The sequence below is a fragment of the Chrysemys picta genome, chromosome 2 (assembly GCF_011386835.1).
Source record: "Chrysemys picta bellii isolate R12L10 chromosome 2, ASM1138683v2, whole genome shotgun sequence".
In the NCBI taxonomy this organism is placed as follows: domain Eukaryota; kingdom Metazoa; phylum Chordata; order Testudines; family Emydidae; genus Chrysemys; species Chrysemys picta.
Genome location: NC_088792.1, coordinates 94,494,548 through 94,506,415, shown reverse-complemented (window position 1 = coordinate 94,506,415; position 11,868 = coordinate 94,494,548). Strand labels below are relative to the sequence as shown.

At 43.0% G+C, this 11,868-nt stretch overlaps 1 long non-coding RNA gene across 1 annotated transcript; it reads left to right on the top strand.

Moving 5' to 3' along the window:
* The first annotated feature begins 1,660 nt into the window (after positions 1-1,660).
* Positions 1,661-10,629, top strand: LOC122174692 (uncharacterized). Its single transcript, XR_006176853.2, has 5 exons — positions 1,661-1,719; positions 3,780-3,839; positions 7,588-7,654; positions 7,954-8,003; positions 8,822-10,629. It is a non-coding gene; the product is annotated as an uncharacterized LOC122174692 (long non-coding RNA).
* The last annotated feature ends 1,239 nt before the right edge of the window (positions 10,630-11,868 follow it).

Here is an 11,868-nt window from a genome sequence, read left to right as displayed (position 1 = left end):
TGCAGTACTTAACTATCCTTTGAGTTAACAAAGTTTTCCTAATATCCAGCCTAAATTTCCTTTGCTGCAAACTAAGATGATGACTTCTTGTGTGGATTTGGAGGACAATTGATCATAGAACAATCTTTTACACGTATGAAGACTGTTATTAAGTCATGCCTCAGTCTTCTTTCCTCAAGAGTAAACATACCCAGTTTTTTTTAAACCTTTGCTCATAGGTCAAGTTTTGTAAACTTGTTCTCGTTTTTGTATCACTTTTCTGGACCCTCCCAAATCTGTCCACATCTGTGTTAAAGTGTGGTGCCCAAAACTGGACATAGTACTCTAGCTGAGGCCTCACCAGTGGTGAGTACAGTAGGATAATTACCTCCTATGTCTTACGTCAGGGATGGGCAAACTACGGCCCACGGGCCACATGCGGCCCTCCAGATGTTTTATTCCGGCCCTCAAGCTCCTGCCCGGGAACAGGGTCCAGGGCGTGCCCCATTCCACATGTGCTGTGGCTCCACACAGCTCCCGGAAGCAGTGGCATGTCCACCCTCTGGCTCCTACACGTAGGGGCAGCCAGGGGGCTCCACACGCTGCCCCCGCCCTAAGCGCTGCCCATGCAGCTCCCATTGGCTGGGAACCGCGGCCAGTCGGAGCTGCAGGGGTGGCACCTGTGGATGGGACAGTGCGCAGAGCTGCCTGGCCACACCTCCGCTTAGGACCTGGAGGGGGGACATGCCACTGCTTCCGGGAGCTGCTTGAGGTAAGGAACCTGCACCCCTGACTTGCTTCCATGCTCCAACCCCCTACCCCAGCCTTGATCCCCCTCCTGCCCTCCAAACCCCTCTGTCCCAGCCTGGAGCACCCTCCTGCACCCCCAACCCCTCATCCTCAGCGCCACCCCAGAGCCCGCATGCCCAGCCAGAGCCCTCACCCCCTCCCACACCCCAACCCCCAATTTTGTGAGCATTCATGGCCCGCCATACAATTTCCATACCCAGATGTGGCCCTCAGGCCAAAAAGTTTGTCCACCCCTATCTTACATACAACACTCCTCTTAATATTCCCCAGAATGATATTAACTTTGTTGCAACTGCATCACATTGTTGGCTCATATTCAATTTGTGATCCACTATAACCCCAGATCCTTTTCTGCAGTATGACTGCCTAGCCAGGTATTCCCCATTTTGTATTTGTGCATTTGAATGTTCCTTTGTAAGTGTAGTATGTTGCACATGTCTTCAAGGAATTTCATCTGTGGCATGTACGTGGCATGCATGTAGACTTTAGTTGCTGCTACCTGTAAAAGCAAGGAGGAGCCCTGTTTTCTATTCCACTGACTGTCACATATATTTCCTACATATACTTGTAATGTGAAAGGAGCTATTGTGAACTATAAACATATGGAGCATCTCCCTTCTTCCAGAACAAAAGACTTTGGCAAGCAACTAACGTGGAAAGGAATTAATAATTTTTTAAAAAATAATAAAACACAGGATATACTTACAATGAAGAAGTCCTGTGGAGAGAGTTTTCCTTAGTATGTGTTTACAGGAACACGTTGAAGATAGAATTGTATTTTCCCAAATGAGCCATTATGATAAACCAATGATTTCTCTCTGTGCTTGACCGTACTCAACTTCACATGCCCCCCCCCCCCTTTTTTTTTGTTAGATGTATTTGCGGGAGTGCGAGAGGGAGATGGAAGACAAGAAGGAGGACATTATAAAGGTAACAAGACATGCCTTTACTTCTGAAGGAGGAAATTAATTCTTGTGGCAGAAATCTCTGAGTGTCATAACTTGCAGTAAGACTATTAAAAATCGTCTTATATTGAGAGATTAGTGCTTGTAAAAGTGCCAGCCTCTCTGCTTTAGAGACTGAAGTCCTCTATCCACAGAACACATATAGCAGCAGCACAATAAACTTCCTTGTTGCTCAACCAGTGTAGCTTACCCCTGCAGGTGTAGACAACACAGAGATCAAAACATCAATGGCTATTACTGACCTGACTACAACTAGCTCCCCCACCAATGCTATCACTAGTGTAACTGCGCTAACTGTGCTGCAATGGTGGGAAATTATATGGACAAATCTAGTGTAGACAAGACATTTGGATGAGAGGGGAGTTCAGTCTCCATGACCCACTGATTCCTTATTCTTTTTTCTGATACTATCAAGAAGGGATCATTAGATTAAATTGCTGTTGTGACTTGTGCTCTTCTCCATTAGGAAATGGACTAGGACCACCAGTTTCACATTGGGAACTGAACAATGGCAACGTCTGAGCCCAGATTTTCAGTCAGGCTTCTGCCTGGCCACTCATTTTGCAGTCATACTTTGAACTTGCAAAAACAGAACTCACAGTTTTTGCTCTCATATTTCATCATGGGCACAAATATTAGCACCTCAATGGCTAACAGCCTGTTTTGCCTCTACAAAGAAGGAGGTCTTGAAAATCTGGGCCTTGACTTTCTAGACACAGGATTTGAATGAGTCACATAATGTGAAAATCTCTGTATTCTATATCCCATCTAGTTACCTCATAAATTACTTTGAATAAACACAATCATAATTGCTTGAACTAGGTGTGCTGGGGGTGCTGCAGCATTCCCTGGCTTGAAGAGATTTCCGTCATATATAGGGTTTACAGTTTGCTTCAATGGCTCTCAGCACCCCCACTATACACATTGTTCCAGCACCCCTGAACACAATGTTAAGATGGAGCATTTTGGTCTGATGGAAGTTCCCTCTTTGGTTAGTTTGTAGGTTTTAATGTTCGTTTTTGGTAAGGAAGAGTGCTTTTTTTTTTCTTTATCAAAACAGTAAAATTATGTACTGGTCAAAGCAGGGTCTCTGTCAAGGTTGTGAAGTTGTACCTATGGCTGTGGTTTCAGTTCTTCACATTAAGAAAGGGAAACACTGATTCTTCTGGTCGCCATGTACCAAGCTCACAAGTCTGCAGAGTAGTACTGTAGGAAGGATTTAATGCTAACTGGGCCTGGATCCACCTAAAACTTAGGTCAAACTAGCTACTTCAGTCAGGTCTGTGAAAAATGTCACACCTTCTGCAACATAACTAGGTCAGCCTAACCCCCCCTGTAGGCACAGCTAGGTCAATGGAAGAATTCTTCCACTTACTTAACTACTGCCTATCAAGGGGTGGGTTTACTACAGTGATAGAAACCCCCCTTCCATTGCTGTAGTAAATGTCTACACTGCAGTGCTACAGTGGCCTAGTTGCAGTGCTACAGCTGAACCACCACAATGTGTATAGTGTAGACATACCCTCAGAGTCCCAAACCTACTGTGTGTTTCAAAAAGTGAGGAGGAACAAGATTGACTGATTTATTCAATTTCTCCATAGTCTGCCACTGAATGCATGTGTTTGTGAGTATGGGCCCAAGAAACCGGGACTTTACATTCTATTGTCTGCACTGACTTGGATGACTTTGGACAAGAGTGTCCTTGGAGGACTTAGTGACCTTAACCTGTCTCCATTTACCCAGCTGAGAAATGGGTGTTGTAATACTTAGCCATCTCACAGTGTGAGTGTGAGGATTAATTAATCTTTAAATACTTTGAGATCCTTGAGTGATAGTTACTATTTCAGTGTAAATTGTAATTATTAAAGAACTACTGATAGGTAGAAAACTGCTACACTTGAGCTGTGCTAATAGCTATTCCTTTTAAGAAATGTATAATTAAGAGTAATAAATGTTTTAAGAACAAAAGAAGCAACTGAAGTTTTTCCTCCAGCAACATGTATCTGTTTTTTTGTTTATTTTCAGGAAAAGCACCAAATATCTGAAACAAGAGGAACAGTGGCAGAACAGGGAAAAATTATAGAGGTATAAAATCCTATTACCAGTCAAAATATAAGCTCTCTTTCTGTCTGTCTAGGTAGTTATAAGACCCTTATCCCTAGAGCATCTCAGCCCTTCCCAAAATGAATAACAAGAATGACAAACTATGAAACAACAGGATAAAATGTAATATAGATTTTATTGTAAGGGAATTTTCATCGCAATAACCTCTGTAGGGCCTCAAAGGCATACAATAGAGAGCACTTTTATCCATCACCACCATGCAGAAAGCAGTAACTTTACCTTTAAAGTGTGTGGCCCCGGAAATGCGTGGTAATATGGTGAGCACAGGGGATCAAGGATGGGAGTTCCTATTCGTTTGTTTATCATAGTCTGTTTGAGACATGAATATTTACAAGGATCATATTGATGTCAGTGTTTTGCTAATGAATGGAAACTTGACTTGTATTGAGCACTCAACTAGTGAATTTCCAAATGTGAAAAAGGCACAATTGTGTGCGTTTGGTTTCTTTTTAACTTTTAAGGATCTTCAGACACAAATAAACCACCTGCAAGAGGAGCTCAAAAAATTTGAACTAATTGCATTGTAAGTATTGGCAATCCATTATTAAGCAATCAATGTGTAAGCGCCTGGATGACAATAAGATTATAAGGAATAGCCGACATGGATTTTTCAAGAACAAATCATGCCAAACCAACCTAATTTTCTCCTTTGACAAGGTTACTGGCCTAGTGGATGTGGGGGGAAGCAGTAGATGTAATATAGCTGTATTTTAGTAAGGCTTTTAACACAGTCCCATATGGCAGTCTCATAAGCAAATGAGGGAAATGTGGTCCAGATGAAATTACTATAAGGTGAGTGCACAATTGGTTAAAAGACCATATTCAAAGAGTAGTTATCAATAGATTGCTGTTAAATTGGGAGGGTGTATCTAGTGGGGTCCTGTGGGGGTTAGTCCTGGGCAGGTACTATTCAATATTTTCATTAACGATTGGGATAACGGAGTGGAGAGTGTGCTTATAAAACGTGAAGATGATACCATGCTTAGAGAGGTTGCAAGCACTTTGGAAGACAGGATTAGAATTCAAAACAACCTTGACAAATTGGAGAATTGGTCTGAATTCAACAAGATGAAATTCAATAGAGATAAGTGCAAAGTACTTCACTTAGAAAGAGAAAATCAAATGCACAATTACAAAATAGGGAATAAGTGGCGAGGCAGTCATAATGCAGAAAAAGATCCTGGGGATCACAAATTGTCAGCAATGGGATGCAGTTGAAAAAAGACTAATATTTTAGGGTGTGTTAACAGGAGTGTTGTATGTAAGACACAGGAGGTAATTGTCCTGCTCTACTCTGCACCAGCGAGGCCTCAGCTGGAGTATTGTGTCCATTTCTGGGCATCACAGTTTAGGAAAGATGTGGAGAAATTTGAGAGAGTCCAGAAGAGAGCAACAATAATGATAAAAGGTTTAGAAAACCTGACCCATGAAAAAAACTTTAAAAAAACTGGGCATCTTTAGTCTTGAGAAAGGAAGACTGAGGGGGACCTGATAAGTCTTCAGATCACTAAAGAGTTGTTATAAAGATGACAGTGATCAATTGTTCTTTATGTCCACTGGAGGTGGGACAAGACATAACGGGCTTAATCTGCAGCAAGGGAGATTTAGGTTAGATATTAGGAAAAACTTTCTAACTATAAGGATAGTTAAGCTCTGGAATAGGCTTCCAAAGGAGGTTATGGAATCCTCATTAGTGGAAGTTTTTAAGAGCAGGTTGGACAAATACCTGTCAGGGATGGTCTAGGTTTATTTGGTCTTGCCTCCGTGCAGAGGGCTGGACTTGATGGCATCTCAAGGCCCCTTCCAGCCCTACTTTTCTATGATTCTATGATTACTTAAAAAAATAGTGCCCAAAATACTTTCAGGTAGTTCATTCCTGAATTAGCTGCCATTTGTTGTTTTTAATTATTATTATTATTATGCCTTTGCAAAGCATCGTGCAGGTAACTGGCATTTATAAAGCATAGACGAACTTGGTCCCTACCTGCAAAAGCTTAAATACTAACAGAACAGAAGTTTCAATTTACACTTATATGGGTGGTCAGGAAAGATTTGGGGAAGGAAAATCTGTCTGGGGAAGGAAATCTGGGGAAGGAAATCTGAGGGAAAGACTCAGGATACCCTTTTCTAGTCTATTTCATTTACGTTGTGCACCTAATTCATATTAGTACTTTGAAGAAGGATGGATAAAAATTGCAAAAGCAGCAGCAAAGCTGTCAGACAGGTAGTGTCACTTTTAGAGCACCTGTAAAATGGCTGTGTTTCTTTTAGCCACCAGTGTCTCATAGAAGCTGCCTCCAAGTTCTCGCGTTCATATTGTAATTTTTCACACACATACACATTCAAAATCTCCAAGGTCTAAGACACCAAATGATCATTTCATGGCCATCTTTGGTTCTAAATACACAGTCTTAGCCATGTGATTCTAAGCACTGGACGTATCGCCCCACCCACCCTTTGCTTATCATGCAGCACAAAAATAAGTCCCATGAGTTCAATAAAACCAGGGCTCAAGTGTTGCCTGTTAGCACCCACTTGCTTATTTTCTTGCTCAAATACCTTTAAGCACAGAGAAATGTACCCATTTGTGTATATATCTGCAGTGAACATTAGCCCCTCCGAAAGGGTCCCTTCTCAAGTATTTTTTCCCCAGTAAAACATTGTTTTCCTGGTTCACTGTTGCACTGTCATGTTTTAGTGAGTAGAAGTTTAGAGTATGTGCAGCACCATTTGGTAGGCAGCACATGAAATCCAGCGATTCCCAGCACCAAGGGACAAGGTCACTTGGAGGGATGAAAAGAACATATGGAATGAACTTTGGGATGTCCTTGGGACCGTGTGTATATTAGACAACCAATCAGCAGACAGAAAAGAATGTCCAGAGTTCTACTTGTACAGTGTGGTCTGCTGATATCATTGGTGTTCATGAAGGTGCAGTGTATGGGCCTCTCCTTGCTCCACTACTGCTTTTTGAAGCTGGCTTCAATCTGGGAGGTCCTGTCTGCTTCCCCACAGTCTACATGGCTGAGGGATGAGATTGCACTTGGGGTCTGGGGCCCTTTGAGAGCTGGAGTGTCTTCAGTAAAGGTTTCCCTGCTCATGTCTAGGCCTGTGGGTCAATGGATGATTCTTTCCCCACCCTGCTGCTAAACCAAATGCTTGTACCTTTAAAAACAATATCTTGAGATTCAAGAGGGAGAGAAATTGAGGGGGAGGGAAACAGGGTTGTGCACTTATTCATCTAAAAATATTTATTTCTGCCCCAGCCCCAGCTGCTGCTCTAGCCCCAGCGGCTGACTGCCATTCGCTGCTCCAGCCCCCAGATGCTGAACCAACCCCCAGCCGCTGCTGTAATGTGCCCCTCCAGAAGCGGTCAGATTTAAATTCCTGTGCACGCCCCTGGAGGGGAATAAAATAAAATGACACATCCAATATGAAATCCTGCAAATAAGGAGGCTCATGACAGACTCGGCCCCCCATACCTCCTCTCCGCTTTCTTGTTTTGCCTAAAATGGCACAGATACGCTCAAAAGTGATTGTGTAAAAACACCCCCTTCGCAATCTCTATATTTGTGCCTGCGCATCATTGGGTCACAGCTTCTTTCTTTACTGAGGCATAGTTTTTGTTCCCGTTAGCACTGCCGATCTGAGCTGATGCAGCTGCAGAAGAGTCAGCTGGATTCTATTTTGGTGTCTTTGTTTTTCACAGCCAGCCAATGGAGCAGAAGGAGGTCCACTCGGAATCACCAATGCATAAGGTGGCCAAAGCAAACTTGGTAAGACTGGACTATGCTAATGTCCCTCTTGCTGCTCCTGTGCCCTAGCCTGGAGAAAATGCAAACCAAACTCTTATGTGACTCGTTTTTTTTTAACTCTTGTGATTTATTGCATCATCCCACCCCCTGTGTTGGAATTACTGCATTTAAACTTGCCCAATTGCTAATCGCTATCGAATGGCTGAGATTTATAACTCTGCAGTGTTTAGTTATTTATTTGTTCTCCTTGAAAGGAGAAAACATGATTTCAAAGCAATTTACACCTCCTCTTTCCCTGATTCTGTTTTATTCCTTTGCAGCTTGAGAAATTAGTGAATAGCTGCCTAAGCAAAAGGCTCTCTTTGCTCAGGTGGGTGAAATGTTTTGATTATATCCAGTTTGGTTTAGCTTTTGTTTGAGAGCCATGGGATTAAGGCTATCCTGATTGGCACTGGATGGAACTTCTTTGGAGAGGCAATGTGGGATAATACCTACAGCAGGGAAAATAAAATTGTATTTAAAATTAGGGGACCGAGATAATAAGGGATTGGGACTTGGGGTGCCTGGGTTCTTGTCCCAGTTCTTCCACTGGATTTGCTGTGTAACCTTGCAAAAGTCACATAACAGTGCTATGCCTCAGTTTATCCATTGGTAAAATGTTTACAGTGCACGTTTTCCTTGCCTAGGCTGGGTAGGTTCCTTCAAGATTCTCCTAAAATGCTGCCACTGCCAATGCAATACTCCCCTTTGCAATCACTCTTGCACAACGGCGAGCATCGTCTTCTTCCCAGAAAGTTGCACTAGTCTCCTGGCTTCCTGTGCCACATTGGACAAGTCACATAATCTCTCTATGCCTCAGTTCCCCATCTGTAAAATGTGGATACCACTTACTTCCTCCCATTCAAACTGTCTCATATATTTTGATTACAAACTCTTTGTGGGCAAGGACTGTCTCTTATGTGCTGGACAACACCCAGCACAGTACAGTCTTGATCTCAGCAAGAGGATCTACTGTAATACAAATAATAATAGGAAGGAAGAATCTTTCATTAGCCAGGTAGGGTAAGAGTGAAGGAAGAGACTAGATAATTTAATAGACCTTTATTTCTAGGATTCTGTGTTGTCTTGCCTGAATGTTTTTTATCTCTGTGTGTGTCTCTCTCTCTCCCTCTCTCTCTCTCACTGCAGGAAACCTCCGGAGCTCAATTTCAAACTTTTACAGTGCTTGATCATCCTCCTAGCATTGTTGATATTTTATACATATTTCTTTCATACTACCTGGATATGCCAGATACTGCAGTGTACCTGTCGCAGGCACTATGCCAGTTGCCTTCGGCCGCACTGACCCTAGAATATTTGAAAGGGTCGGGACTGGATTACTACAGTGCTGTTTTCCTTTGCTTGCTTTTGGAACAGAGCAAAAGAAAGAGTTAACTTACAAAATAAACCTTTTCCTCAACACTATAAATGTGTGTGCATTAACATGTTGGCTTTCCTATGAGACCTGCATAAGTTCCTCCCACATCTTGCACTTCTCTTTTCAGTCCTTGAACTCTTCCAGTTCTTTGCTATGATTATATATGGACCTCAGCTGCAGAAATTAGGTCCATCTCCAAATTCTGAAGGCCCAGAAAGCTTTAAGGGGTTCATCCTTGCTGGCATTTGAGTTCAGGTCATTCTCTAAAATGTCCATGAAATTAGGGATTAGTGGGGCAGATCTTTAGCTGATGTACATTTTCATAGCGCCAAATCAATGGACGTGACAATTTACACTAGCTGAGGCTCTGCCCCAGTGAATACATGTTGTCAGAGTTCAGATGTGTGGTGCAGGTAGCATTGAGTGCAGGGTAGATGTCACAATCCTACTTCGCTGGGTACTACTCCATAGATAGGCACAGTTGCTCCCAGTCCTCAGCACAGCACACAGACCTTGAGTCACTGATCGAGATGCACTCTTCCTGGTGTTTGGCTTTAGTAGCACGTTTTAATACAGCAGAAGCCTCAGTACAATCTTCCTGTTTGAGTGCTGGTGTTTCAAGGATTTTCCTCCAGGATTTCCTGTGTCCTCATTCCCTCTCCTTTAAGAGCCACCCTCACCTCCCATCTGTCACATTTGGGGTACGTCTACACTTACCGGAGGGTCCGGCGGCAGGCAATCGATGTTCTGGGATCGATTTATCGCGTCTGGTTTAGACGCGATAAATCAATCCCGGATCGATCCCGGAAGTGCTCGCTGTCGACGCCGGTACTCCAGCTCGGCGAGAGGAGTATGCGGCATCGACGGGGGAGCCTCCCTGCCGCGTCTGGACCCGCGGTAAGTTCGGACTAAGGTACTTCAAATTCAGCTACGTTATTAACGTAGCTGAATTTGCGTACCTTAGTCCGAAGTGGGGGCTTAGTGGGGACCAGGCCTTGGAGTAATGAACCACACCTGCTTTTCACACCAACATCTCTGTGCTGACCCTTGTGTATGGAACAACCGCCCTGACTCTCCATGCATTTTGGTCCCTCCAGAAGCCCCATCTCTACTGTGATCCCAGTGGGAAATTTGCTACCTGCCAATGTCATGCCAGAGTAGTACATAGGGTATAATTTACATTTCCTATTTACATATATTTGTGAATTTGACACATAGTTGTTGTTGTTGAGCTTCTCATAACCTGTTTTCTGATTATTGGTTGTCTGGCTTTAGATTGTGTGACCCCCTACCCCCATCCCACGCCCGAGACAGCTAACCATGCCTCTGTCTTTGTTTGGAAGGCTACTAGCACAACTGTGGATGTCACCAGAAATAAACAGTAATAATCAGGCCTGCCTTAGGGAGTCAGCAGGAATCAATCAGCATCCCCCTGTAGAGCTCCTACCCCTGCTAACCGCTTGAGTCAACCGCAGAGTCCCACACCGCACTACATTCATCCTTAAATGTAAAGTCTCACTTCCTGTCTGCTGCTGAGAGGAGTAGGAATCGGGGAACTCAAGATGGCTGCTGTTACAGAGTAAGTTACATGCCACTGTTTTCTCTCTGACTCTCACACTCACACTGCATTTGCTTTTGCTTTATCTAATCTGAAGTAAAAGTCATCCATGTTAAATGCGCATGTTTTGCTCTTTGCATATGAAAAACATAACAATTAATTAAGGCTTAGGAAGTTCAAAAGGGGGTGTCCAGCTTCTTTAGCCTCCTAAAATGAGTCTCATTTCCAGTTTGTTATGATATCGCCTCCTCCAGTTCCCTTTCTCCTTCTGCACAGATTGGAAATTTCCTCCCATATAGTTGGCTTGTGCTAGGCCCAAGAGCTATTTTTTGAATGTCCCTGGTGCAAAAAGGGTGAGGAGAGAGGGAAAAGGAGGCTGAAACTCTCCGAAACATTAGATTTGGAAAGAAAACACACACGTTGTTTACGATGGTTAGAAAGCACGCTCAAAGCAATTTCTGGAATACTGCAGCCTTTAATAGTGATACTTCTGTGCTTGGGGCAACTACTGTAGTATCTTTTAATAGGAGAACACTAACATGTAGTAATTATCGCAGAGCCAAGCAAAGATGAAAATTAGGCACTATGTAGAAGATAAATCATATAGCTTAATCCATAAACTTAAATAACAGGCTACTATACTGAAGAGTTTCCCACCATACATAAAATATAATGAAAATGAATGTGATGTTTAAATGCTGTAATTGTAATTGTTGATAGGGGATATTGGTGATGATGGGTGTAGCTGAAGAATGTATTGGTGTTGCGTCAAACGTTAAAAGTACGGGAAATCACACAAGAGTGCAGTTCTGCTAAAAATAGAAGTAGCATTTCCCTTCCTGGCTGGCCTGTGCTACTAAAACCATAAGGAGAGTTCCTCCCTGGATAGCATGCTGAGAGTCTCCCTCTTGTTTCACCCTCTTTTAACCACTGTGCTAGAGGGAAGTTTGGGGGTTGCTATGTGGGATACTGACGGGGGTTGGTGTTGATGCTGGGCAAGAGTTTGCTAATGCTGCTAGGTGAGAGAGACTGTTAAACCAACTTACTTGCCTAAGTCCAGTGGACAAGTAGATTTTTGTAAGCCAGCTAAGAAGGCAATGTAGTGTTACTTATGTTCTTCCTTTTTCTGAACCTCCTGAATTTTGTTCTTCAGATCAGACAGTCTACGTCTGAGGCATACACTTTGTTCCCTCTTTTAATGAGGTGAGAAGGAATTGTAACACCTTCCTCTCTTCATTTTCTTCATTTTCTTCTAGGGAT